Source organism: Tenebrio molitor, chromosome 4, assembly GCF_963966145.1.
Source record: "Tenebrio molitor chromosome 4, icTenMoli1.1, whole genome shotgun sequence".
NCBI lineage: Eukaryota > Metazoa > Arthropoda > Insecta > Coleoptera > Tenebrionidae > Tenebrio > Tenebrio molitor.
In genome coordinates, this window is record NC_091049.1 from 14402629 (window position 1) to 14427476 (window position 24848).

Here is a 24848-nt window from a genome sequence, read left to right on the forward strand (position 1 = left end):
ACTTGGCTCGTTTTAGGGCTTTGCAATGCAGAGAATCAGGATCTTGGTTACATGCAATACCTTCTCCTAATATTGGTACTCTTTTAGATAACACTTCCTTCCAAGTTTGTATTGGTTTAAGATTGGGTTGCAATCTTTGTACACCTTGTAGCGACCTGTTAAAAGCCAGCCACTGCAACCAACAATACATCCACAACCACCAATAGATCTATCGGCAGATTTCCCAACGATCGCCTAAAGATGGCATCACCAGCTACTGCCTACCAGCCGTAGACGATCCCAATGGAACTTCCACCAGCATCAGCGATCGCCGATAGATGGCGACCCAAACCCTCGACTACCGCTTTGTGAGGCACCAGAAGGAATCATATTCCACCCAAGCATCACACCGGGCAGTTCAGCAGTTCAGTTCGACCAAATCAGTTCCGGTCTTAGTGAGTCAAGTGCAACGCAACAGTGGTGATCCCGACACACAGTGCTCCAGTAGTGATTCAGTAGTGTTTTCCAGTGCTTCAGTTGTGAGTCAGTGTACCCCAGTGCCCCCAGTGCTCAGTGCTCCCTAGTGTACCCAAGTACCCCCAGAAGTGCTCAGTGCTCCCTAGTGTACCCAAGTACCCCCAGCACTGCTCAGTGCTCCCAAGTGCCCCCAGTAGTGTCAGTCCAGTCTGCCAACGTTCGCGAGTGTTGTGTGGTGATTACAAACTTCTGACCCCTGGACTGCGCACCATGCCCAACAATGGCGAACCCACAGCTCCCGTGCAGATTGAGGCCCCTGCGCTCCGCAACCCTGAGGTAGACCGCGTCACAGTTCGAGTCCCACCATTTTGGAGTAACCAGCCCGCGCTTTGGTTTTCGCAACTTGAAAGCCAACTAGCACTAGCTAACGTCACGGCCGACACCATCAAGTTCCCCTACGTGGTCTCCTACCTTGACTTCCAGAACGCACAAGTCGTCCGCGACATTCTGCAAACATCAGCTAGGACCGACAAGTACGAAGCACTCAAGACAGGCTTAATATCCCGCCTGTCGAGCTCCGAAGAGCAACGCATTCAACAACTTCTCCAACGAGAAGACCTAGGGGATCGCAAGCCCTCTGAATTTTTACGGCACTTCCGAAGCCTTAGCGACAGTACCAGAGAACCTTCTGCGATCCCTGTGGACAAATCGCCTGCCGCACCAAACTCAGGTGATCTTGACCACACAGACAGACTCCACTCTCGACAAGCTCGCTGAACTCGCAGACAAGATCCACGAGATGTTGCCCACTGCGCTACACATTGACGCCACTCAAATAGCGACAACAACCGACCTTAGCAAAGAACTCGCGCAACTACGTAAAGAAGTAGCTAAGCTCCGCAAAGCATACAACCGCCAGCAGCGCCGTAACCAATCACCAGCACCACAAGACAAACCAGAAAACACAATCTGCTGGTACCACAACCGCTTCAAGGGGAAAGCGACCAAATGCACCCAGCCTTGTTCCTACCAAGCGGTACCCCAGCAACGCCACCTTTTCGTAGTCGACGTCGCCACAAAAGAGCGATTCTTGGTGGACACCGGCGCCGAAATATCTGTTTATCCCGTCAACAAGCTACGCTACCGTCCCGCCGCAACCGAGTTACAGCTACACGCCGCAAGCGGTTCCACCATTACAACTTTTGGTTTTCGAGCCATGGATCTCAACTTAGGTGTACGACGACAATTTACCTGAAAATTCATCGTAGCCGCGGTCACACACCCAATCATCGGCATGAACTTCCTGAGCCACTTCAACCGAGTGATCGACCCCCGCAACAAACGGTTAATCGACACCCAGACGTCCTTCAGCGTCCGTATCGTCTCTACCATAACCGCGACCAATCCTCCCGCCTCCTTCCGTTCACTGATTCAATATATCGCTCAAAGAATTTCCGCAACTAACCAACCCACAGCAAACCAGAACCACCCTCAAACATGACACTGTGCATCACATTCGCACCACGCCAGGACCTCCTATCTCTTGTAAGACTCGACGAATGGACCCACACAAACTGCAGATAGCCAAGACAGAATTTCAAGCACTACTCAATGACGGCATCATCCACCCCTCAGCAAGCTCATGGTCTTCACCGCTACACCTAGCACCCAAAAAAGACTCCTCTTGGCGACCCTGCGGCAATTACCGCACTCTCAACGCACGCACCATACCCGACCAGTATCCCGTGCCGCACATTCAAGACTTTTCGCAAAACCTTGCGGGCTGCACCATCTTTTCGACGATTGATCTGGTGCGCGCTTTCAACCAGATCCCCATCGCACCCAAAGACATCCCGAAAACGGCAATCACGACACCGTTCGGACTGTACGAATTCATGTATATGTCCTTCGGCCGCAGCAACGCTGAACAAACGTTCCAGCGCTTCATGTAAACCGTTCTACGCGGCCTGGAATTTTGCTATGTGTACATAGACGACATTCTCGTGACATCGAAAAAGGAGGAAGAGCACCTAAAACACCTCCACACTGTGTGTGAAAGACTCGCAAGCTTCAACATCCTCATAAACTGTAACAAGTGCGTGTTCGGCCAACGCGAAATCCGATTTCTTGGGCACATCGTTTCCGCGAGTGGCATCCGACCGACGCCCGAAAAAATCGAGGCGATCACAAACTTCCCGCGACCGGAAACAGTGAAACAGTTACGGCAATTCTTGGGATTAATAAACTTTTATCGGAACTTTATCCCGAAAGTAGCTAGTCACCAAGCTCCTCTTCACGCTGTTCTCACTCCAAAAACGAAAAGCAAAGCAACGATCAACTGGACCCCAGAGATGGCACAAGCGTTTACAGACTGCAAACAAAGTCTCTCCACCGCCACGCTCCTGGCACACCCCGTCATTGGAGTTGACCTCGCCCTCTCTACAGACGCCTCCGACTTCAGTATCGGCGCCTGCCTCCAACAGCGAGTCAAGAACGATTGGCAACCGCTTGCCTTCTTCTCCAGAAAACTAACTCCAGCACAAACTAAGTACAGTGTTTACGACCGCGAGCTCTACGCCGTGTACGCCGCGATCAAATACTTTCGTCACATGCTGGAGGGCCAAACATTCTTCATACTCACCGATCACAAACCACTGACGTTCGCGTTCGCACAGAAACCCGAGAAGTGTACACCGCGTCAATTTCGCCATCTCGATCATCAACTAATTTACCACAGATGTCAGATACGTCCCAGGCCCCGAGAACATCCCCGCCGACACCCTGTCACGCATTGGGAAAATCTCCTCAGCCGGCGACTTCCGTGCCCTCAGCATGGCCCAAGAAAACGATGCCGAACTGCAGGAATTTCTTCGCCCAGACGCCAACACAGGCCTCCGTCTGCAAAAGATCACTATCCCTGGTACCAACCTGACACTCTATTGCGACACAACAACGGGTGAACCACGTCCCTTTCTCACACCAATCCTCCGACGTCCCGTCTTCAACTCATTGCATAACCTCTCTCATCCAGGCATTCGTGCCACTACAAAGCTTGTTACAGATCGTTTTGTATGGCCCAACATCAAGAGAGATTGTCGACAGTGGACCCGCACATGCATCCAATGCCAGCGAACTAAGATTTGGCGTCACAATTCGCCTCCTCTCGGACGCTTCGCACCCCCTAATCACCGCTTCGAGCACGTGCACATCGACATAGTAGGCCCCCTACCTCCTTCCAACGGGTACCGCTATCTGCTGACGTGCATCGACCGCTTCACCAGGTGGCCCGAAGCATTCCCCTTGACCAACATCGACGCTGCTTCCGTCGCACAAACATTTGTAGCAGGCTGGATCTCCAGGTTCGGTACGCCTCTTCGCCTCATCAACGACCAGGACCGCCAATTCGAATCCGAACTCTTTCACGCCTTAGCGACCCCGAATTTATTCAACAATTCAGAAAACTGATGAACGACCTCCGTCCAACACCAACAAGCAGGCACGGAAACAAACACATTTTCACTTTCCGCAACTTGAAAACCTGCAGCCACGACGCCACGACGCAGTCAAACCTCCCCTTCAACCGGCACACGACGGACCCTACAAAGTTTTCCACCGTGATCACAGAACTTTCCGCCTGCTCCGCAACGGTCGTCCGACCTCCGTCTCGACAGATCACCTCAAACCCGCATACGTCGCCAATGAAAACCCACCACAACCCACAATCACTTCACTAACCACAGCAACAAACACAACAGATACCAACACCAAACAAACGCGATCTGGACGCAACATCCAACGCCCTGTCCGCTTCCGCGACCATCCCGCTGGGAGGGTGGTGATGTAGCGACCTGTTGGAAGCCAGCCACTGCAACCAACAATACATCCGCAACCACCAATAGATCTATCGACAGATTACCCAACGATCGCCTAAAGATGGCATCACCAGTTACTGCCTACCAGCCTTAGACAATCCCATCGGTTGATTATAAAATCTCGGCTCCGCCTCGATTTTACAATATCTCAACCTCGTCTGTTATATAACCCATATCGGCCTAATACCGTTATATACTATAATTCATTACCCAGTGGAAGCACAGATCCGATTTCTATTATGACTAATGAGAATAGTACAAATAATATCTATTTTTTGTTTTAAAGGGGTATCGGAAGTTCAAGTACGGGATGCAATCACCAAGTTACGTAATACCCATTCAAAAGATATTTATGGTCTTTCTGTACTGATTATAAAATGTGTTCAAAATAGTCTAATTCCACCTCTTACTAAATTATGTAATTACTGCATTAAAGAAAATATTTTTCCTGATTGCTTAAAAAAGGCCGTTGTCATTCCACTGCATAAAAAAGGAAATCCAGCTGATATGAATAACTATAGACCTATTTCTCTCTTGCCCGCTATATCAAAATTTTTTGAAAAATTATTATTTGAACAAATTTAAAATTTTTTGAATGATAACAATCTATTGTCTCCTCAGCAATTTGGTTTTCGTACAGGATCTTCCACCGTAAAAGCAGTTACTAATTTAGTAGAGAAAATAATAGACTGTTTTGAACGTAAAGAATATTATTCAACATCTTTCCTGGACTTGAGCAAGGCTTTCGATTGTGTGTCACATGACATCCTATTGAGGAAACTCTATACGTATAATTTTCATCCGTCGAGTACACGATTAATTTTATCATATTTGAGTGACCACAGTCAGTGTGTTAGATTAAACAAAATATTGTCTGATTTTTCACGCATTGTTTATGGGGTGCCACAAGGTTCTATCCTTGGCCCGATTTTGTTTCTAATTTATATTAAAGATCTATCTTCTTATGTTTCGTGTGCTGATATTACATTGTTTGCCGATGACACTACTGTGAGCAATGCGGAAATATCCATGGAGAATCTTTTACTTAAAAAAAATATAGTATTTCATTAACTGAAGAATGGTTCCTGGCAAATCGACTAAATTTAAACAAATATAAAACTGTACATATAATGTTTACTTTAAAACAATTTGTTGGAGGAGTAGAATATTCAGAACAAACAAAATATTTAGGAATATATGTCGATATGCAGTTAACCTGGAATGCACACGGTGAACAAATGGCTTCTAAAATATCTAGAAATATATATCTATTACGTAATCTAGCTAACAATCTTCCTCTCCAAAGTCTTAGACTAGCATATTTTGCATTAGTGCATTGCCATATTGAATACGGTATTTTAATCTGGGGTCACTCAGGTACTCTGTACAGAATTTTCCGGTTGCAAAGAAGGGCTGTTAGGGTTATTGCCAACCTTGGTTTTAGAGACGATTGTCGCGAACATTTTGCTAAATTGAAAATCTTGACTCCTCCCGCCATATTTATATACAAGGTGATTTACGAGGAATAATGAACCCGACGGAATAGAAAATGCAACCCGCAATTCATCAGGAGAAAAACCCGGACATTTACCGCTTCGATGTCCGGCTTTTTGTTGCAATGTATTGTGGGTGGCATTTTCTATTCCGTCGGGCTCATTATTCCTCGTAAATCACCCTGTATATAAACCATTCACGATTATTTCAAATTCGGACTATCTATGAAAAGCTGACATTTTAGTTGGCAGTATTGTGATTTGTCTTAATAAATCTATTTTAGGTTATAATTCAACCGAACACTGCTCCCAAGTTATTACATTTTTTAAATAATTAAACACATTAGGAACAATAATCGTAAAATTGTAATTGAAATGAAACATACATTTGTAGGGCAGTTCTGGGTAAATTCTTATTAACTAAATTAATGACGGAATTGACAACAATGCGAATATTTAAAAACGAAACGTCATATGACGGGACCTGACGCCAATCTAACAAAAAAATATCGCGGCCTCCTGCGTGTTTAAAATAATCGTGAACGGCATATAGATGTTTGGAATATGTTATTAAAAATCCGAAACTATACCCCAAACTATCATCTTATCATCAATACAGTACTAGGTCTCAAGACATTGATCATATATCTTTACGTTTAGCTAAATCACAAGATGGAATCCACTATTATTGCATTAAATTTTTCAACGCACTTCCGGACTCTCATAAAAATTTACCTCCAAACCAATTTTTAAAGCAAATAAAAACTTATTTATTAAATAAGATAATTTACTCTTTTGATAAATGTTTAAACAATTCATCTAATGATTTGAAATAGTCAAATTTGTTTTATTTTATTTTTTTTCTTCTTCTCTCATTACCATTATGTATGTAATTAATTTTTCTTTCGTTTTGGGACATGTGTAAATATTATTTTGTATATTAACACGAATAAACAATTATTATTATTATTATTGAAACGCAACCAGTTATACTTTTTCATCGCCTTCGTAGATCATTTATACTTATTTAAAAATTTAAAACATAGTTGGTTTTAATTTATTTTTAATTTGACATGAAGTTGACATCTAAATTAATGTACATTTTTTAGGTTATTTTTATTTTAACACAAATACATTTTAGGTTCGATAGATGTCACGTAACGACAACTGGAACAAGGTTGGTAGAACTGAGTAATTTGTTTAGGAGGTTGCCTCGTTGAATCAAAATTTCAAAAGTGGGGAAAGGGGGGGAAGGTTACTCGTGACGTCACGAAAATGCGGTAAATTTGAATGTGTGGATAACATTTTTAGTTTTCACAATTTGCAACAGAATCTTACGTGATAAAATAATAAACACGGTCTTAGGTTAATTTTTTTTTTAATTTTATTTCTCGCTGAACTAACTTTGTATTTCAATAATTTACAATTATTCTGTTCGTTACGTTTATAATTTAAATGTTTCATTCTGATGTATAAGCGCTGTTTGACAAACGTTTTAATTATAATATCGTCAACATTTTGATATTTAACTTTAATTTTTTTAAATAGTTTTTGGGTAATGTTTTTAGAATTGGTTAAACCTTCAAACATGTAATTATTAAATTCTCCTTCTAAGCCTTTAATCACCGTCATCCAGGAAAGGATAGTGAAATCATTTGAGTAGCGTTCTTGTAAATTGTAATTTGTGTAATCGCCTAAATGAGGGTGGCTGGCTTTAAGTTTTTTGGCTATCCACCCAGCTAAATACTCAAGAGCATCCTGTTCCAAAAGATTTTTTAAATAATTTGAAGTAGGTGTCTTGACCTCCAACTTTTCAAAAGTGTCGGATAAACTGGAAGTTGAAGAATTTTCAATGACAATTTCGGTATTCAATTCTCTAATGACATCTCCCACAATGTAGATATCATAACAACGTTCAGTATTTGCATTGCTCTGCAGATTTGTGGATTTTCCTAAAATAATTAGACGTAGTCGTTGTAAAGCATGTAGAGGTGTAGGATGATCATTCAAGCGTCCTCGTGTTCTCAGCTGACCAAATAAGTTTTCCAAAGATTCTTGGTTTAACATATGTGTTAAAATGTAGGACGTTCCATAGAGCTCATTTAAGTCGTTTCGCAAATACTTTAATGAAGTAATAGATAAGAGTACTCCTTTTTGGAAAGTTTGAATTGTTCTTTTTTTCTTAAAAATAGTCGTACTCATAAAATTATACATTTCATCAAGAACTGCTAGCGGCTGCCACTGCCGAAGTATTCTCGGGAAAATAATGTCTCAGAGCTGTTGCTGTTGTATGACTCAGTAATTCAGCTGCCATACGAACATTCTGCCTCTTTGGACCTTCAACAGTTAAACGGTTCATTGTTAATTTAAAACAACTGCTAATTTCCTTTTCGTTTGATGATATCAATTCATGTAATATATCCTTATTAATTTTGCTACCATGAAATACAAATTCCGAGTCGGGTAACCAGTTTCTAATTAATTTTAAAAGATGTGGAACATCAGCAAAAAAATAAATTTTTGAACCCGTCAATTGGTGGATAATAAAAGGGTGTTCATAAGACACATTTAATTTTCGCCATAATGAAAGATTTGTAGGTCCACAGTCACTTACACAGGCAACAACTTGAAAACCTACGTGGTCTAACTCAAATATAATTTTATGCAAAATTCCTGGTGTCATCCTTTGATCAAAATCGGCAAAAACAGGAGTTTTCCATTTTCCAATTAAGCCTCTGGCGTTTACAATTTGAAGCCGTGAATAGGGTCCTATTACGCGATCGTGCTTTGTATCATATTCGTAGGTTTCAGCTATTTTCATTTCATCATATTGCAGAACTACGAGCCTATCAGTGGCTGACATAGTCGTTCCTGAAATCTTTAAAAATTGTAAAACCATTTTCAATAAACCCTGTTGCATGTCCATTTTAGAAGCCCATTTTTGCAGTGTCGAAATTCCTGCATAAACAATGGGTAATTAATACATTATTTATACTACAGAATATATGACCCTGGTAAAGGATAATTCAGAGAATCTCTCAAGTATACGTAGCTCCTCTTGCTCAAATATCTTAACGTAAAGGCTCGGGTAATATCTTCTGGTGTCCAAGTAATTTTTTTAAAACCTTTCATTTTGAGAATTTGGGAAGATGTAAATGATTTGGATAAAATATCTGCACATTTACACGAAATACCGACTTTTCTTCTCATGGCCCTTAAGTTCTTAAGTTATAAATTTTCTTTCTCATAAGGCGTAATTGTCGATCCTTCTTCGACATTTCCTCGCTGAGTCTTTCAATAGTAGCTTTCAAATTTATTATACTTTCTCTTTGCCAATCAGATATATCTACAGTTTTTACCTCCATGGGCTCCTGCAGTTCTGAAGTTGAACTAGGTACAGATATGAAATTGTTATCTTCCTTTAGTTTATTAACAATAATTGGTAGAGCTCCTAATTTTAATTTTTTTGCTTTTGGTGTATAATTCAATAATTCTGCTTGAAGGTCCCTTTCAAAATCATTTGCATACAGCTAAACAGCGCCTACTATGTTTTTCGTTGTGGCCACAATCAAAGTGAATAGCTATTACAGCGTGATAAATAATGATTGAGTCTGTTGGCAATGAAACAATTGAAAAATATTGGTGTTTTTCTGTTTCGTAATTGGCACTGACCGGATGTTTTAACTTGACACGAAATAAAAAAAATTTAGGTTATGTCGGGTATGTTTATGCATGGCCAACTGTATCAAAACGCTAGGCGCTTATTATGGCCGTCCGACTCGATGATTTCTCCGTAAGAAAAATTGTTCTTGACATTTAAAAAAATCGTACGTACAGTAGAGACTTCAAGTGACGATTATTTGAATTAAAAGACAACGGATGACAGAAACGCCTTTTTTTTTCTGTAATTGGTTATGTCCTATTCTTGGTTATGTCCATCATAAATATTTATAAGTAAATAAATTAACTGCAAGCGTTAATTGCATGCAGTATCTAACAAAATAATAAAAATAGTAAAAGTGTAAAATAAGAAACATATAATAGGTAAGGTGTTGTGTCAATAGCTTAAAAACCATTAAAAAAAAACGAACTTCAATTGCTTCAAAATATCAGACATAACCTCAAATTGTTTTAATTCGAATTTAGTATTTTTCTGAATACATTGTGTTGTTGGATAATGTGACTCGTGTCAGCATTAGAATAAGTGAGCACATCATTCAACAAGACAATGGTACCTAAATTTCCTAGAATGGAACAAAATTTTCATGGTTGCAGAGGTTAACCCAAATGGACTTAATAAATACAAAGATTCACCGACCCAGCTAGCAAATAAGTTACCAGGAGCCAACAAATCGTTTACCAAAAAGAAACATTCAGTTTAAAGGAAAATGCATATGGGAGGAACACACAGGATGAGATCCTAAATTTGTAATAAAAGCTTTAAAAATGTATCGACACGTTTATTTACCTTTAAATGTACACTTTTCTATGAAAATAAAAAGATTTTTCAGTATTAAAATGGTATTTGGAAATAGCGACCTACGGTTATAACGACCGAATTTCACCGGTCCCTTCCACATCGTTATAAACGATATATACTGTATATGGTTTGGATAATACCAAATCTGAAACCATTGGTGAAAGACCTTGCACAGCCAACAAAATGCTCTGCTATGTTATCCACGGGTTATCAACTAGATACACAATTGCTGCAGTGTACTTTTTCCATTCAACATTAACAACGGCACAATTTTCACAGATTATGGTTTCATTGCTCTTTAGCTTGTTACTGACAATCATGCATCAAATGTAGCTTAATTTAAAAAAAATTGCAGCGGAACGTTAAAAAATCAAATTGACCTTTTTTTCCACTATTTCTAAGTTTTGATTAGGTACTAGGTGCGTTCGGATACTACCTCGGAGATGCAAGCACAAATTTAATAGACTTGAACAACTGATTGGAGATCAATCTGAAATAAACGAACGAAAATAGGGTAGGTAATTGTTCACTTTAGCTCCCGGTCGAATTTTTGCGTTTTTTTCTGGTCAGACACCCTTAGGGCGTCCTCCTACATCGTTTCCCACCACTCAAACCTTGTGCAAATGCCCTTGTTTTTCTCTCTTGTTCCACATACCACATACCTAAACATAACCAGATATAATCCTACTATTGTGACAGGCGCCAAAATCTCAACATCCTCGGTCGAAATACTCCTAGCAAATCGAGCTTCCTCTAATGACTCTGACGTCTAATATCCGAACGATTTAGATTTACATCAATTTGCTCATTTTACAATAACCGAACGATTTTGACGTAAATTAGCTTAGCGTTTTGATACAGTTGGCCATGGTTTATGCTATTACAAAAATGACCCTTTAGTGGTAAACGTCAAATTCGCCTGTCAACTCTGTCAAAGCTGAGAACCGGAAATGCGTTTTGATTACAATGGTACCAAAATCATTCAAATTTTCATTGTTACCAACAGATTCAGTCATTCTTGTTTTAGTCTTGTCTTGTTTTAGCATCATTTGAAGCGCAATAATTTCATCTTTCTATTGATACCATTAACTTAGCTATAAGTTCAATTGGCGAGCAGGAATCACCAAAAACGTTGAATACAACGTTAATTGCCTATGTTTGAGTTTGAGAATGCACAAGCTGTATAAATTTCAGTGTATCATTGTCATTGTTGATTGGGTTTTACTCAAAAATTGTGAAACAAGAACTTTAAATTAAATTTGAAAATCAAATGGTTGGTTGTGGTTACAGAACCAATTAATACTAAATTCCCTAGAATTTGACAATTAAATTTTTTTATTTAAAAATTAAAAAAAAGTGCAAATTCGAGAACAAAACATAATTTTTTTTTATAAAGGCACTGGCGCACTCGTCCCATAGAAAACTTGCCTATGGCACGTTTTCTACACCTGAAACTCGTGCGCCAAATCAACCCTTATCAAACTTGTTCTTTAATATATCTACATACAGGTCACGCGTTTTAGGATGGCGAGCGGCTTGGATGCGCAATGAAAGCGGACCAGCCTGCCGTTTGAAAAGTCTCAGTGGCGGAGTCTTATCGGTTTATGACTCAGTTTCAAGAAATGTCCAGGAATTATTTAACCCCAGATAATCATAAAACCAAGGCCTATCATTTACACACAGGTAGACAGTTAACTGGAAATGCAAACAGCTTAAAAGAAACTTAGATATTCGATCTAATTCTTTGTTGTTACGCCACTGCAACAACTCTTATTTACCGAACCGTTCCGAAGCACCAATCGCCGGCTCTCGCCATCCTAAAACGCGTGGACTGTACTACATACAGGGTGTAGAATGGATTTTGGTACATAGGCACTTTACGTGCAATAGTAAAAATCCTCTGATATTGGCTCCCCTAATTATTTTCCAATAAAACCTTAACAATAAAAGTTGTAGAGTAAAAAAAAATGTACTTAAATCCCTTTCTAATTATTTTCTAACACCTTCTGGTTCTGCTAGACAAGAAAAATTGAATTATAAAAATCCACCGATAAAATAGTAATAGCAATAGCCATGACTCCCGACAACAATAAAGTTCATTTTCTGACAAATGTAACGAGTTTGCTGATTCCTCAAAGAATTAACTCTTTTAACGAAGAAGAAAAAGTTAACTTCGTAAAATGGTATTACTTCGGATTGTCTTTTAGAGACATGCAAGTAACATTTCCTGTTTTCTATCCGGAGCGACCAATTCCAAGTTTGACATGTCAAATATCATACATTGTCATCTTTGGTTGTCACCTCGATTACACTTCGCAGCTATTGCATATGTTTATCTGTTATAGTTTAAGAGATAGAAGTGACCTAAAAGTAAATATGATCATTTTTAGCAAAATTATTCGCGCGCTATTGGGTGTTGGAACTTGTATCTCTTAAACTATAACAGATAAACATATGCCTCCAGGGACTTTTTTGTAGAAAATTTCATGGTCTATAAAAAAGGTCTAGTGCATTTTTCTCGTATCTAGTACCATTTGAGCCACGTTCTCGGGGAAAGGAAATAGCTATTTGTGTATTAAGAGAGCAAAGTGATACATTGTCGAAATCGACAATGTACATTTGCGCTCGCAACACACACAAGATTTTTTCTACAATCGCAATTATGACTACTACATATTATTTTATTTGGACCAAATCAATGTAATACCTTCTTAAAATCAGCAACTAATTATTCACAATATTGACATAAAAACGAAAACGCTTCCTCAACAGTTTCCCTTTCTTCTACAGGCTTTTCAGCAATGTTTTTTTGTAAAAAAACAAAAAACACCGATACAAACTGACACAACAATTCTTTCTGTTTATTCGTTGTCACTAGTTACAATAATCCCTGAATATCTGATTTTAACAAAAAATTCGAAGAGCGAGCGTTTTGTACATTTTTTCGCGCGTGAGCGACAAAGTGACAGTCCTCGGAAAACGTCAAATTTGCGTTGTCAAATGCAAGCGCAAAGACCTACTTTCTACATCGATTGTAGAAAACAAATCAATTCTGAAAGTTTTTATGTTTTTCTGAATGTAATATTTAATAAAGTAACGCTTAAGGTATAAGATTATATGGCAGCACTAAAATTATCCCAATAATGGAAACCAATATTGGCGTTAAGATGGTTGTCACGGCTCGTGCAGCTGCATCCCTTTTCCTTCGTTCAGGGGAGGGATTAAAATTTTGTGAAAGAACTTGTTTTTGATGTTTATTGTAAATTGTGTTATTGTAACGAAATTACCTTTAGTATTTTGTGTCTTGAAAACAATAAAGATGATTTGTAATAGTATTGTATATTTAATAAATAAATATAATTTCGTGGGTACGCATTTGTTTTGAGGCCGGCTCTGGAATTCACAACAGAGAATTGCTTGAAGCATGATTTATGGTTGGGCTGACCGCCTACTGCAATTGCGACAAAAGGAACGTTTATCTCCGGTGAAATACTTGTCAGAATAACAGGATGAGGTCTTAGCCGCCAAGACATTATTATTTGATATTTGTTATAAATAAAGGGAATAAAGAACGTAACGGTCCGCGCGCGTGTACCTAACGCTCCACTCTCCAGTTATTCTGGTACTACCCTCGCGTCACACACGAACGTTCCGTTCGTCAGGGGTTGCCCCGCTGACGCGTTCTTAAGAACAGTGATAACATGTTTCTAAAAATAACTCTATTTGGTATAAGGAGTACAGCCAAAGCATTAAAATAACAAAATAAATCTTTTCCACGAGTGGCGCCGACACGGCCATTCTGACATTACGCCCGTCCTCGGGCATCCTTATGGAAAGGTAACTGTAACTACAGCAAATTGTATCTATTAGACACGTTCGGCCTTTCCTGACAATCTAACATTTCTCGACTAAACACAACGCGCGGTGGCATGACTCATCTGGCGTTAAAGCAGGATCGACAATACTCAATAAGCAGGCTCATCTGGACCTGGTTCAGGATCAACGTAATAAACAGTTATTGGTACACATAACTCATCTGGGGCTAACCCAGGATTGACTCAATATTCATCTGAACCGCGTCCAGGATCGACTCAACATTCATCTGGACCGCGTCCAGGATCGACTCAACATTCATCTGGACCGCGTCCAGGATCGACTCAATATTCATCTGACCTCAGCCAGGATCGACACAATATTCATCTGGACCACAGCCAGGATCGACACAATATTCATCTGACCGCAGCCAGGATCGACACAATATTCATCTGACCTCAGCCAGGATCGACACAATATTCATCTGACCTCAGCCAGGATCGACACAATATTCATCTGGACCACAGCCAGGATCGACACAATATTCATCTGACCGCAGCCAGGATCGACACAATATTCATCTGACCTCAGCCAGGATCGACACAATATTCATCTGACCTCAGCCAGGATCGACACAATATTCATCTGGACCACAGCCAGGATCGACACAATATTCATCTGACCGCAGCCAGGATCGACACAATATTCATCTGACCTCAGCCAGGATCGACACAATATTCATCTGACCTCAGCCAGGATCGACACAATATTCATCTGACCTCAGCCAGGATCGACACAATATTCATCTGGACCACAGCCAGGATCGACACAATATTCATCTGACCGCAGCCAGGATCGACACAATATTCATCTGACCTCAGCCAGGATCGACACAATATTCATCTGACCTCAGCCAGGATCGACACAATACTGCTCAAAAAAAACAAAAAAAGGCTTTTACCTGATGTTCATTTATCATTAGTTCCCGCCGACACGGCTAGCAAGAGCGAAACTTTTCCTTGGCCCTCAGGAACACGAATATGGTGATCGTGTGCTTCCATAACGAGCATTTTCTAAAACCTTGACAATTTTGAACAGTCCACGAAACTTAAGGTCAAACTTAAAAATCATCCGTTCATTGGATAAAAGATAAAATCACCTACGCGAAAAGGCTTAAGTATAGTGGCCTTTCTTACATTCTTCCGAAGGGCGTCACTGTGGGACGCTTTGCTGCAATGCGACGAATTTCTGATACAGGGAAGTTATCCTCTCTTCTTCTGCAAGTCTAACGAACGGATAGGTGTGCCAAATAAAATTTCAGGGGTACTGAAACCTATCACTCGATGTGTAGTAGTATTCAACGATAATTGTACTTTTCACCTAAGTTATCTTGCTAATTTTGTTCGCTTTCGATTTCCATAGCGGTCAAAGTCGCTTTTAGGGTTTCGTTTTGACGTTTAACCTGACCATTGGACCGGTTTGCACAGTGTGCGATGAAGTGCAGATGAATTTCAGAATTAGAACAAAAAATGTTAAGTTCACTCTTGTGAAGCAGTTGCCTTGATCGCTAATGATACGATATGGGGCGCCGAATAGATAAACAAATTCATATCTTTAAGGTCACTTTTGCGTGTTAATTTTATAATAGCTGTTACAATCGAACACATCAATTTGTCAGAATTCTCCAAAAATTAAACAAAGACCTTCTTAATTCTACTTCATCTCTCTCGGAAATCAGTAGACGTTACTAGATCTTGATCTTAGGTCAAAACAAGAGTGTTTAAAAATTAATTAAATCTCATTTATACATCCCCTTTCTTAATTCTCGTAAAATAATATTTCGACTATTTTTAACTTTTATGGAAAACGGAAAGGGCTGCTCCAGATCCGCCGGCAAGCGTGACTAACGAAATTATAACCGTCGTCTTCCACAAACTTTAATAATTGTTACATTTTTCAACATCTATAAAAATTTGCCGAAAATATCGATTTGAACTGTATGCCAGTGTCGAGAAACTTTGAGGATAGGAAGCATTTGCATTTGAGTTTTTCCCGTGTGATTTTTCGAAAATTTGCAAATCAGGCATTTATCAACAAATTTGCGAACTGTTCGCGACATTTTGAGAAACCAGTACAGGACATACAATTTATCCAAATTTTTATTTATTTTTTTTTAACTAGGTGTTTCAAATTAGTGTGTATCTACATGTGATTTATTATCGACCAAGTCCCTGCTTGGGGAACAACCGGTAAAAAGCGTGTGCGATGGCCGCGTTGAATTCTTCGAAAAGAGTATTGGCCCTAAACATACGTCTTAGTTAAATCTGGGTCAAGTTCATTCGCTTTAAGGGCGGCGATTATTTTTAAAACCTCATCACCTCGTTGTTGTGCTAACTAGTCCGCCTGTAAATCAACGATTTGAATGTTTTTATGGTTGTTTTTTTTTAAGGGCGCCGTGTTAAGTGGTGGATTTCGAGAAAAGAAGACGGCATATTTCATGTGTTTTTCTTCGCCATAACGAATATCAAAATCAAAAGCTTGCAGAAAAGTCTACCAGCCCTGTGCTCGAGGAGTTAGGTCATACCTACTTTGTACGTGCTGCTTTGAAAGAATTGCAGTTTATAATCGGTCACTACCGTCAAGCGTCCTCCGACCAGGAAGTGTCGAAAATGTTTCACGGCATTTACGACGGTTCAGCCACCACGGAAAAATTTCGAATAAATTGACTGAACGAAGTAGGAGCTAAAACCAAGAAATTGACAGAGTTGGATGGGCGTTTTCTAACAATTTCGCGCTCAGTTGTAGCTAGTCAGTATGGTCTCCGATAAACGAATTTATCACTCTTTTAAACGGATTTCAACTTTCAAGAGTACCGGTTACCCTTCCTGACGGTACAACAATAACAAAATTATCTTGATGTTTACTTATGTAAGATTCATTTAAAATAGCAATTGTAAGATTCATCAAAATACCAACAAAAGCCGGAAACAATTCCATCGTAAATGAGGAGAGGTACTCTCTTAAGTTAACATGTCATTGATTCTAAACTAAAGCCAGATGCTAGATTCCTTCACATCCCTCACGCCCCGTGACATAAACAAAACGAGACAAAAAGGCGAGGTAATTAATACAAGGTCACGCGGCTGGGTCGTCTTGGGTCTCCACTTTGACGGCTCCAATCAATTCCAGAAAACACTTCAGAGTTTCAATAAATTTTGACTCTCGAGATAACAATTAAACCGGTGGAATTTAGTTAAACGTTAATGTTGTGTGCTATTAAATCTCTGCCAGTTACAATGTCCACGGAAGACATGAAATCATCAGGTACCACATAGAACGAATTTTTCAATAAATATGTCTTAAATTTCAACCACGGTTAAAATTTGGCTATCACAAAAAGAAGAGCCATCACGACCAATCCCTATCAGTGAGGTCATGTTGTTAAACTGCTTGCCATTCAAATAACGTGAAATATTGTCTTTCATTAAAGAGCAATTTGAACCCATGTTAAAAAGAAAAAGGAAAGGTCTCACCAGATTTAAGTTTTCTCCAAATATGTATCGATTGTTTTTCGCAAACGTTCACGTGCCTCTCCACCACTTGCTCCCGTTTCGACTTTGAGGGACAATTTGTAACAGGTAGGCGTTTAGGCACCAGCACGCTTTTTCCTCGCAGACCGTTGTGCAAATTCGTCCACAAAAATGGCATTTCTCAGGGAGGTGGACCCGTTTTTCGTTGTTGGGCTTGTTGGAAGACGGCGACAAAGCTCGACGCTTCAATTCGGTGTGATGACCGGAAGGAAATAGCGTCGCGCCTTTACCGAGTCTCCATTGCAACAGTGTACAGATACTTTTGGTGTCTGCTCTGGACGAACCTTCACCTGAGAATCCTTTACGCACGGACTTGTCACTTTCCGCGTTACTCGCAGTATTGTCCACACGCCACTTTGACGGGGGCAAATCCCACTTCTGATGTCAGAATAACAGGATGAGGTCTTAGCCGCCAAGACATTATTATTTGATATTTGTTATAAATAAAGGGAATAAAGAACGTAACGGTCCGCGCGCGTGTACCTAACGCTCCACTCTCCAGTTATTCTGGTACTACCCTCGCGTCACACACGAACGTTCCGTTCGTCAGGGGTTGCCCCGCTGACGCGTTCTTAAGAACAGTGATAACATGTTTCTAAAAATAACTCTATTTGGTATAAGGAGTACAGCCAAAGCATTAAAATAACAAAATAAATCTTTTCCACGAGTGGCGCCGACATACTTTTAAAGGGCCATATAATCTTATACCTTAAGCGTTACTTTACATACCGGGTGTAGAATGGATTTTGGTACATATGTAGGCACTTTACGTGTAAAAGTAAATATCATCGGATATTGGCTTGAATCGAATTGTCCCAAAAATAAAAGTTTTTGGCAACAAGGAAGTTAATAAAAGTGAATTTTTTACAACAGCTCGACAATCCAACATCCTGCATCAAAATTTCTCTCGTTTGGCGTACAAGATCGGACGATCGATGCCACTATCGACGAGCTCGTGAGATTACTTTAATATTTAATGTATCCGTGAATTTAAATAACCGTTCCCTAACTCAAAGGTTAATCTTTTAACCATAGATATTAACAGAGATACATCTAACTCAAAGTCACTCACTTGAGTCACTTCTGCAATTCTGCATTGAAATTGAAATCATTGAATGCAACTCCCCACTATACCCTTCCAATGTGCGCGCCGCGTGACGCTCGAACTTGACGAAATTTCGTGACGGCAAACCTCGAACCTGGCTCCCTATAAATGTTTTCAACATTAAAACAACAAACAAAACGAAGGGGAGTCACACAGACTCGACGTCACCAGTAGTGTGATTAGTTTGCCGTCACCTGCTGTGGGTTAATTATATCAGATCATATGCACTCATCAATCGTCGTCAATTCCGCGAGTTTATTGAAGAGAATGGAGAAAATGACTTACCATATTATACTGCAGTACGCCGCTTAGCTGCAGAAAAGTTCTAATGCGATTTATTAAGCTCCGACCAATAATGAACATTTTCTTGGATGAAAGGAATCGTCCTCTGGCTGAGTTATAAAACAATAAGTGCTAATGGAAGTTATCGTTTTATTCAGATTTAACTAAACACAGGAGTTCAATTTGTTCCTGGGGTGCCACAGGGATCAGTATTGGGGCCTCTTTTGCTTGTGATTTATGTTTCAGACCTAAGCTTATTGATTAATGTTCCTCATGCCCTTTTTGCCGATGATACAAAGCTTTATGCTAATCCTAATTTACAGTCAACGACATCGTTACTGGAAAATAACCTAGGTCGGATTTCGCAATGGTGTGAAAGCTGGCTTCTAACACTAAATATTGATAAATATAAGGTACTATTACGACCCAAAGGGGCCTGCCACAAACAAAACTTCAGTTGTCCGGATCGGGGTGCGGAATGGGAGAGAAAGACGCAAAAATGTGGGGACAACATAACATTTATTGGTCCTTGTACGCGGCTTGCCAGGTTCCGGCACCTCGCAGGATGTGGTACAATGGAGTACCGGTCGCTCCTCGCTCGGAAATTTTGATCTTCGTCGGTTGGTCCAGTGGGGCCGAGAAAAGTGAAGTCGATGAGGACCGTACGAGTTACTGGCGGGTGGTATAGTCACCTGGCGGAGCTCTTCCGGAGTCGGGGCTCGCCTCTCCCTGGCCGGCGCGGTACTCGGTGGTGCCTCCATGAGGTGGTGCGGGGCTGGTGGTTGAATGACCGGGAGAATTCGGGGAAAATCTGAAGAGACTTCGAAGAGGTTTGAAGAGGCTTCGAAAAGTCTGAAGAGGCTTCTAAGAAAAGTCCTGCTGGTCGCCCTGCGTGATAAATTTTCTAGCTGTGAGAGCCGCCATTTTGGTGTTTCGAGGTCGTACTTACTTGCGTCGCGAATTACCGTACTTTAATCCGTCTCTGGACGTTATCGGAACCGATCCCGCAGTGGATCGCGATCCCTGCTTTTCGCCGGTCGATTTATCGGTCGATGGACCTTCGCCTCCGGGACGCTATTTCACGCGAGCGCCTGGACACAAGTGTAAAAGAAAGCTACCAAACGAGTTAAGAGTTTATGGAATGAGTCGCACAACAGGGTTGCGAGGTTATGGCTGCTGCCACTAGAAAAGAGACAAAGTCGCGGTGATTTAATATGGATATTTGAAGTCTTCAACAACGCAAAATACAGTTCTCTCCAAAAATTGTTCAGACTAACTGACAATCCACACTTGAGAGGTCACAAATTCAAACTTAAAAATAAATGTTGATTTTTGTTTTTCAGATTTTGCTCCAAATGCAAACGATATCAAGATTTTCCAAAATCCTTTTAACGCCGATAGAGAAACACTTGTGTCAGAAATAAAAATTATATTTTTAAGGAATAGTGTATTATTATGTGTATAAGGAAGCCTTTAACGCACGTGTGACGAATTTAAGAGCATGACGCGATAGTGGAGTGCTATTAACGTCGCTAGTGCTTTAATAGTATATTAAAAAACGAGTTTTATAAGGGTTGATTTGGCGCATGAGTCCCAAGTGTAGAGAACGACCCGTAGGGGAGTTTTGCATGGGACGAGTGCGCCAATGCCCTTATAAAACGAGTTTTTTATGTTATTTTTTAGGATTTGCGCCCTTGTTTTAATTTTTACATTAAAAAAATAAAATTTCAAATTCTAGGGAATTTTGTATTAATTGGAAATTCAAGGTAACGGATGCAACTACATCTGCAACGTATGTTAAAAAGTAGAGTTTGAACATTAATATTGGAAGTTTTTTGGTGTAAATGACAATAATACACTGAAATATTGATAAACATTTTCTTAGAAATCTCTTAAACTACGAGTGCTTTAAGAGATAGCCATAAACGACTCCAAATTGAATACAATAATAGACCTATTAGAGACGCAGATTCTAAAAAGGCCCTTATACATCTGTCTTATACGCTATTTCTTATTATACGTGCAATACAATCTGAAAATTATAACAAAAAAAGTAACTTGAAATCCCATTTTCGAATTAATCTGTGCCATGAACCGTTGATATAGAAATGGTTAGCAATTGTTGTTATTTCGTTACTACGTGTATTTATTATACATTTGTTGATTTGTGAAGTTTGTTTCGAGTTTGTGTTCACTGTTCATGAATTACAAAATGAAGGAAAATGCAGATATGTACATATTTCATCCGAGATTAGAATGTTAGTCGAACAAGCTGAACAGCGATTAATCCTCGATAAATCTAAACAAATGTATAACAAGGAATACGAAAAATTATCCAACTGGATGGCTAGCAAAAACTACAACGTGGTCGATGAAACACTAATGCTTGCCAATATATACAAAATGGTAGGTAACAATTAATTATTAAAAGCAGCAATTAGTCAACGTGAAATTGTGTTTCATGACCATTGCAAGCCATTAGCAAGTCGTCAAAAATGTGGTGCAAAGTTCTGGTTTACAAATTTCAAACAACACGTTTCATACTCATTTAAGAGAATTAAGATTAGTTTGATTATCTGTGTATTTATTATTGTCCAAATTTTAAGGTGAATATGTTGTTACCTAGGCAACTTTAAAGAACTAGTGCTTTAAAGGTCCGATTTTGCACGTTTTTTAGTTTCAATGCCATGTACACGTAAAACTGGCAACAATGCGAAGGAGTCCGACTGTTGAGTAGGTAGTTAAGTGCTTGTTGGTTGTAATTTTTGTGCGATTCGTTCGTCAAATAATTTTGTTTTTGTCCTAGTGTGCTAGTGTGCAGACATCGAAAAAAAACCCAACATAGTAGGTATGTACGAATAACTTATAATAATTATTTTATTTCCTGTTTTTTAAACACAACATAAACTCAATGCCATATATGCAATAATTTGATTCAATAACAGATACATTATTGTGCTCTGTTTCCGAATCTCATTTACTCGTATAATTGATTGACTAGGTTGGATTTATGCAGATAGACGAAGATGCCTAGAAGGGGTGTTGTGCCCGTTTGCAAAGCAAATTATGACAGTTCGCTGAAGAATACACCAACGGTCACCACTTTTCGGTTCCCACAGGATGAATTGTTGAGTAATAAATGGTTAGAAGCTATTCCAAGGAAACAGTCGACTAATACAAAAACCTCTGCATCATGCATAAATAACTTCCATCAATGTGACATTATTTTGAAACAGGTAAGGAGAGATGCAGCTGGGAATGTTCAGGAATTGTTGATGTAACACCACACCTGAAGCCAGGAGTCATTCAAAAAGTTTTCAACAACTTACCTTCTTATTTATCTGCAAAGAATATCATCAGATGTTCGCATAGAAAAGTCAGTGAAAAGAGCCTTCAAGGTATTAGAAGAGTTTTTAAAAAAGGATTTCATTAGAGACTTCATCCATTTTAAGAGTGACTTTAAAGTGAATATTCAAGGTTTACAAAATTGGAATTTTAAATTGGCTGAGACTTACATTTACTTCTACAGACTTAATATTGACTGTGATTCGAGCTGTGAGTTAAGTGTTCTATGTGATGTAAAAATTGCCTGCAGCATTTCAGTTTCACCTGGTGTGGTGATTAGTGTTGAACAAAACAATAAAGAGGTTTTTGTTAATGACTTAAAATGGATTATACTTTGTGACTAGAAGTTAACAAAATGGTCCCAACTGGAAATTTTACTTGTAAGATGGCTGCAAATTTGCAAGAACAATGAAACATTTAGGTTTGCAAATCATTTGGAGTTAATTGACAACCAAATCAATTAATGATCATTGATCAGTAAAAATAGGTCTTATACTCCATTTACTATTGTTTCTGCTTTTTTCGTTTATGGACATTCACCAGCTACTTATAGTTTTCTAAGAGTTCATTATTTGGTGCTGCCAAATAAGCGTATTTGCAAAAAAAAAATCATCTTCGTTTCATATAAATGTAAATGAGAGAGAAACTAACAATTACTTATTTATGCATTAAGGGAGATCTGAACATGATTTTTCGCTGAGGTTGACGTGGTTATAAACCGAGGGGAAAAACATGAATATCTCCCGTGGTGCATACAATATTTTATTTTTTAGCGTCTGTACTTATAAAAAAGTTAAAACTTCCTTAAAAATATGGAGGAAATGTTTTTCAATGCGTACAAAGCTGTTATGCCACTGCCACAGAGACGTATCTTTTGTACATGGCACGTTGACCGTGCTTGGAGGAAGAATTTGTCTAGAATTCGGTCGCGGGAAAAACAATGTGAGATATATAAATTGATCAGAACATTAATGGAAGAGACTGATGAAAGAACATTCGAAGTTTTGTTGGAAAAAATATATACATCTATGCTAAATGATGCCGAAGCAAGAGAGTTTGCAAATTATTTTTTCAACAATTATAATAGTAATGTGACATCGTGGGCTTTCTGTTTTCGACTACATAGTGGTGTTAACAGAAACATGCATCTGGAACGCATGCATCGAACTATTAAAGAATTCTATTGCCATGGAAAAAAAATAAAGAGATTGGACAAAATGATATACATTTTACAAAAATTCGTAAGAGATTGTCTATATGATCAACTAATCATACAGCATAAAGGAAAAATTTCTACAAAAATTAGTGATATAAGAAAGAAACATTTAGTCAGTACTACATTGGATGCAAGCAAAATTATTGAGTATGAAAATGGGTGGACATGTCCAAGTTTTAGTTCTTCTGAAATGTATTTCATTCAAAGAAATACTCAGCAGATCTGTGATAAACGCGAATGTTATTTAAAATGTGTTACATGTAGCCATTGCATTCATTCCTTTAATTGTACCTGCATCGACAACGCTGTTAAGTGGAATATGTGCAAGCACATACACCTATTATGCCAAAGCAAACTTATAAAAATGTGCAATACTGACGGGAATATTTTTCCTCATTATTCAGAAGATACAAGTAAACAGGAAACTGCAATAATTTCTGAACTAAGTAAAAACAAGAAACTAATTACAGACGAAGATAGGATGAAGGAAGAGAAACAGAAACTTGTATCAGACTTTCAAAAATTAGTAGATGAAGCTACTAGTGAAGAAATTTTGAGTTATAAAAAAGAAATATTAAAAAGACCATTGCAGCTGCAAGCAGGGAATCACCAAACTTATACTTGCATAATGAAGATAAAGAAATAGAATTGAGAAAAAGAAAAGAACCAGGAAACAAAAATATGCCTGCACAAAAAAGATTCTATTCCACGAAGAAACCCAGGAAAGATAAGCCAAATAAACTTACGAAACCTAGTCAAAGTGATAAACTTGAAATGTCTCTAAATTTGATAACAGGAGAATAACTAGACAGGGCTCTGTGAAATGTATTTACTGGTAATGAATATCGTATATATAATATTAATATTGTTCTATTAAATTATTATGTTATTCAATTTCAATAACATTTGGGACATTTTTGTTATAATTTAAAAAAAACTACCTATACCTATTTATACTGGGTGCCCCAAAATTCGCGGACAACTCAATCAGGCAATGTCAACTCGGTTATAAAATAATGAGAAAAATAATTTAAAAATTCTATACCTTTTAAAAGACACCCAAAAGCATTGTGACCTTTTTAATTAAATTTGTTTAATTATTTAATAACAATGTGTTTAAGTTTCCGCTATTTATGCGCATAAGTGTAATTCTCACACCGACCAGCTTTGATCTCATTTATTTTACATATTAATTG